A 6,236-nucleotide genomic window follows, 5' to 3' on the forward strand; every position below is an offset into this window, starting at 1 on the left:
AGGAAATGATTGCTAACAATAAGGCAACCTACCTCACTATTTGTTTTTTTAATTTTGTTTGTTTGTTTTTGTAAACAGCACACAGCAGTGGAAAGAGGACTCATCAGAAGTCATGAGGCAAAAACATTTGTCTCTGCTTTTGTCCATCTCATTCAACTTCACTAAGATTCAGTTTCCTCATTGATAAAATGAAAGGATTGGGCTAGATTATCTGAAAGGTACCTTCTAGTCTGAATTATGTAACCAAATTATTTTATTTTATTTATCTTAATTTATTTATTGTAGGGAGAGAGCACACATATGAGTGGCAGACAGGAGCCAAGGCAGAGGAGGAGAGAGAAAGAGACAGAGAGACGGAGAGTGAGGGAGAGAGAATCTTAACCATGTTCCACGTTCAGCACAGAGCCCAACACGGGTTTGATTCCACGACCCTGAGATCATGACCTGAGTTGAAATCAAGAATTGAATGCTCAACCGACTGAGTCACCCAGGTGTTTTATGTGACTAAATATTTTAGATGGAACGTAAAGCAAACATAAGAAGATTATGAAGAAACATTACTTCCCAGTAGGCCACTCAAGTTTTGTGTCACATTATCTCATTCTATCAAGTCACAATTTTTAAGGCCTGGTTCAAACACATTATATCACAGATGTAAATCCTTTTATACTTTATTGTGGGATTATTTTTTTTTCTGTCACACGTTAGAAGAACCACTTTGCTTATCTCCCATCTGACAAATATGTAAGCCATACGTGCTCATATCTCTTAAGAGTTTTTTCAGTTGCAAATAACAGGTATTATAAATACATTGTTGTACACAACAAAGATGATTTATTAGTTAACATACCTACAAAGTCTAGAGGAGGGCCGGCTTCAGGTATGCCTGATTTGATGACTAAATGATTTTACCAAGAATCTTTATCTCAAGACTGACTCCTCTTGTGGTTACAAGACAGTTGCCAGTTGCAACTGAAATAACGGATGCTTTTCCTTCTAGTGCAAGAGGAGAGCGCTTACCATCCCAATGATCCACTAAAATTTCTGGGCTATCCTTTGAGTGGATCAACTTTTGTCCAATTCCCTGAACCAATAACCAGTCAGAAAGAGAATATAACTTGCTCTTTAGTTTCTGCCCACGCAGATCCCCATGCCTTTACTCAATGGAGAAGGGGTAGAGGGAATACTGGAGCCATAACTGATCGAGCCTATAACAAAAGTCAAAACTTTAATAAGGATATTTTAATTATTGCTTTGTAATTAAAATATTTAGTGAGGATATTTGCTTTGTAAACTTTATCAATATTGAGTAATATATCACTATCTTATAGAGAATAAAAAATCCACCATATTTACATATCCACAAACATATTTTTATGCTCTAATAGGAGATATGATAACTAATTCTAATCTGGATTTTGTAAAGTTCCAGTGTTTTTTTTTGTTTTTTTGTTTTTTGGGTTTTTTTTTTTTTTACTAAAAGTACCTATTTGAGTAAATTTAAATTATCTAATTTGTAGAAGCACCTAAAAGTCTTTCTGGAAAAAAAAAAAAGTTTCTCTATAAATGATTAAATATTTGTGAGGGAAAAATATAAATCCACTGTATTACTCCCAGAAATTTCTGTTTATTCTTTTAGCTTGCATTTAAGATCTTAACAATATCATAAACTATTTTGCTAGATTAACTCTTTTATTGACATAAACAGAAGATTCTTGTTTTTGTGGAAATAGGAGACCACTACATTTGAGGAGGAGGAGTCCAAGATTAAAACTACACAGCACACCACAAATGCCAATCCCTTTCTGGTTTATTTTTATCTCATTAAACAACTTCCTCTTACCTCTCAGGAAAGTAGACCATATGGGCGGTGTGTGGAAGAACTAAACAGGAGGGATGTTTTTGGCTTCTGGAGAATCAGGTCTTACAGATGTGGCTTGAGTCTTCTGTATGAAATATCGGAAATTCCTAGAGCATTGGCCACACTTATTCCAAAGGAAATGCCAAAATGTATTTCACACACAAATGTAAGTGATTTTTGGATTATCTGCTTTTGTTCCTCTCCAATAGCTTAGAAAATTGAGTCAACTGCATGTGAACTTCTTATTCACAGCTAGACAGAATATAGCCTCCTCTGAATTATTCATGCTAATTATGGAGAAGGAAAAAAAATCATGAATAAATTAAATTCACAGATGAACAAAAATTCTGTATTTCCATGGCATATTGCATTTATCACTGAAATAGGATATTTAACAGTATATTGTGTTTATAATGTTTTGTCTATTAAGACTTGGAATTTGGGGGCACCCAGTGATTAGCAATGGAAGCACACACTAGAACCACAGAAATCAAAAATCACAGTTGGTCATCTGAAAGAATTTAGTGTTTTATGGAAAACAGATAAGAATATTAAGGTTTACAAAACAGTAAGACAATTGCATAGGGACACAAGGGCCGAGAAAGAAGGAGCTTGCAGGAACCAAGATATTTAAGAATAGATAACATATAAGTTGAATGTTAAAGAATGAGTTATCTAGCTGATAAGGAAGGCATACTGAAATAAGGAAACCTCAGAGCTCGCAAAAAAAACAAACATTTCCATTGAGTTTTGTACAGCTCTGAGTAGCGTGGAAGTCTAGGGGCTTGGCTGTTGCCACAGCCTTAACTGGTATCACAAGAAGTTATGGCAGTTAGAGGACGCCTGGATGTCTCAGTCAGTTAAGTGGCCAACTCTTGATTTCGGCTCAGGTCATGACCTCAGGGTTCATGTTGGATTCTGTGCTGACAGTGCGGAGGCTGTTTGGGATTCTCTCCACTACTCTCTGCACCTCCCCAACTCACTAAATAAATAAATAGATAAATATTTTTAAAAAGTTATGGCAGTTAAGATTAAAGTGTTATGCAAAGAACCAAAGCTTCTGAGGACTTACTTTTTAAAGTGTAGATTACTGGATGCCACACCTGATTGATAAATAGGAATACTAGCATTGGTCCCAAGAATCTGCACTGTTAACAAATTAACCAGATATTTCAAATGTTCACTAAAATTTGACAATTTGTTCTATGACATTTTAATAACCTAGGAAGTCTTAAGAGATGCAAATTCCTGGGCCCATCAAGACATTGACCTCAGTCATCCTTATTTTTTTCATGGTTTCCCAGGTGATTCTAACGTACCAACAAGTTTGAACATCACTTGTCTGAAGGAATGATCAGTCCATTGTTTTTCTTACCTTTTTGTTGACACATATCTGCAATGACATTTGAGACCAAAAAGTCATAGTTCTTTCTGTAGGTACTAAAACCCATTTCTACTAGTGCCATTGTAATGACAATCTGGTTTTTGTGTTTGTGTTTGCCAAAACTTTGAAACCAACCTTGCAATCTAGTACAACCACCTAATTATGTCTTTATCTAAAACACAATCAGGATAACTGAAAGAATATTAGGGAAAAAAAATCTTTAGGAAGAAAGTATCTGGAAATCTCAAGTGCTGTGTATTGAGATTAAGAAATGATCAAAGAGCTCTGTTTCAGGTGGCTCCAGAACCTTAGTTTCATTAATATATTTTGACAGTCTTTCTATACATGTGAATACGCCAACTAATTTGTGGGTTTTCAAGTATACATCAAGTGGATTTTCAAGCCCACTTTGAGACCACTTTTTATTTGTTATAATTTAGGAAAAACACAGTGGTTTTTTCCAGTTTTACTGAGATATAATTGAAATAACATTGTATGAGTTTAAGGTGTACAACATAATGATTGGACATACAGATATATTCTGAAATGGTTACCAAAATATGTTTAGTCAAAATTCATCACCTCACATAGTTACAATTTGTTTTTCTTGTGACGAGAAATGTTAAGGTCTACTCTCTTAGCAACTTTCAAATATACAATAGAGTATTGTTCACTGTAGTTGTCATGCTGGACATTATATCCCCAGGATTTCTTTATTTTATAAGTAGAAATTTGTACTTTTTGATTACCTCCACCCCTGGCAACCACCAATCTGTTCTCTTTTTCTATGAATTCATATTTTTAGATTCCACATATACAGTATTCATCTTTCTCTCTCTGACTTATTTCACTTAGCATAATGCTCTCAAGATCACTCCATGTTGTCATAAATAGCAGGATTCCCTTCATTTTTATGACTGAATAATATTTTCTTATTATAAATATACATATTAGAAAAATAAATATAATATTTAATAATATTTTTGTTTTCCCACACACATTATATATATATATATATATATATATATATATATATATATAGTTGTTTCCATGTCTTGGCTACTGTAAATAACACTGCAATAAACACAGGGATGTAGCTATCTCTTCAAGGTAGTAATTTCATTTCCCTCAGATATATATCCAGAAGTAGAATTGCTGGATCATATGGTATATCTATTTTTAATTTTTTGAGGAAACTCCATACTGTTTTTCATAGTGGCTGCACCAATTTACATTCCCACCAACAGCATACAAGTGTTCCCTTTACTCCATATTCTCATCAACATTTGTTATCCCTTGTTTTTTTGATGATAGTCATTCTAACAGGTGTGAGGTGATATCTCATTTTGGTTTTGATTTATGTCTCCTTGATGCTTAGTGATGTTGAGCACCTTTTCATATACCTCTTGGTCATTTGCATGTGTTCTTTGGAAAAATGTCCATTCAGTTCCTCTGAACATTTTTTATTGGATTGTTTTTTGCTACTGAGTTGTACAAGTGCTTTATAAATTTTGCATGCTGACCCCTTATTAGGTATATGACTTGCAATATATTCTACCATTCTTGCCTTTCATTCTGTTGATGGTTTCCTTTGTTGTGCAGAGGTATTTTTATCTCACTTGTTCATTTGCTTGTTTTTCCTAATACCTGTTAGAGGCAATAACTCCTTATTTTCCTCAGATAAAACCATTATAGGAAGGTACTATTTATTTGTTTGTTTGTTTGTTATTTTGCATGGCTCTTTTCAGTTTATTGCTCAAAGGAGTTACACTAGTCCAAGTTAAAAGCAGACCCCAAATGGTTATATTGGGTTATATATGTTAATGGTTATATAATGGTTATATAATATAATGGTTACATTATACTTACATTATACAAGCTGTGAGGTTTTTAAACTTGTGGGAGAAAAAATAAAAACAAAAACAAAAAAACTTGTGACAAGGAACAGAAGGGAAATTCTATTCATTGCAAGGAAATCTCCTTTAAGCTTCAGTGAGCCAAAAGCACCCAAAACCTATGAACCTTCAGCTGATCGTCCTTAGCCAGTCCAATCTCTATGAGGAACTGATATATGCTCTTGCACTGGTCACCCTGTAAGGGAATTACTTCTCCATATTCTGAATGCTCAATTACAGTACCATTGCAGACAAATTTCTTAAACGCCTTCACCAGTTTCTTTTTATCATAATCATCAGTGATTCCTTGGAGAGTAATAAGGATCCTCCTGCCATTTCTCTGTTGAATTCTTACATGGATATTATCCTCAGTGCCAACAGAAGCAGATCATCACCCTTATTTGCATAAGCAAAAGAGTCCAAAGAGTGGAGGTTCTGGATGGCAGACATATGATATGATTCCTTTTCCTTGGTGGAAAGGGCCTGTGGAAGGCAACAGCTAGAGAAGGCTGGTGGGGGCATGGTGATTCGGGAAGCTAGGGGACTGGGGGGGTGGGTAAAGGGGGTGCTGAGTTCTCAGCAGTGGCTCCGTGACTGGGGCCAGGAAGGTACTTTTTAAATAGATGCTGACCCCTCAAACCTGTACTGCACAGTCACTACCTGTTTGGCAGTACATCTTCCCAGTGTTAAAGGACAAAGGAGGCAGTCAGTTACTGACTTAATTTCCAGCTGTACCAGAAGGTAGAAAGAAGCTAAAACTAGTCTGTACTTGTTTTGGATAGACAATGGTGAGAAAGATAAGGACATCGAGAAGATGGGTGTAAGAGGATGATTCCACTTATCTGTTGGCTGAAATAATGGAAGTACCAGAGCTTTTAACACTAATGGGAGATGAGGGGAAGAGAAAGAAAAAAGCAATAAATTACACTTTATTTATTTATTTATTTATTTATTTGCTGAAGATAGTTCCCAGCTGTTTGGAGTCTGGGGCCAGTATTGTTTACCATGGAAACTTAGTTTGCTGAATAAAACAAACACTAAGGTCATGCCTGATTTTGTGTGTGGTAAGTAGTGAAACCACCGCCCTTCCCCACAG

The 6,236-nt window shown here is 35.3% G+C and overlaps 1 pseudogene; it reads right to left on the minus strand.

Annotated features, from left to right (window-relative positions):
- Positions 1 to 5,234: 5,234 nt before the first annotated feature.
- On the minus strand, positions 5,235 to 5,590 carry LOC101097723 (annotated as a pseudogene).
- Between the last annotated feature and the right edge of the window lie 646 nt (positions 5,591 to 6,236).

Source organism: Felis catus, chromosome B1, assembly GCF_018350175.1.
Source record: "Felis catus isolate Fca126 chromosome B1, F.catus_Fca126_mat1.0, whole genome shotgun sequence".
In the NCBI taxonomy this organism is placed as follows: domain Eukaryota; kingdom Metazoa; phylum Chordata; class Mammalia; order Carnivora; family Felidae; genus Felis; species Felis catus.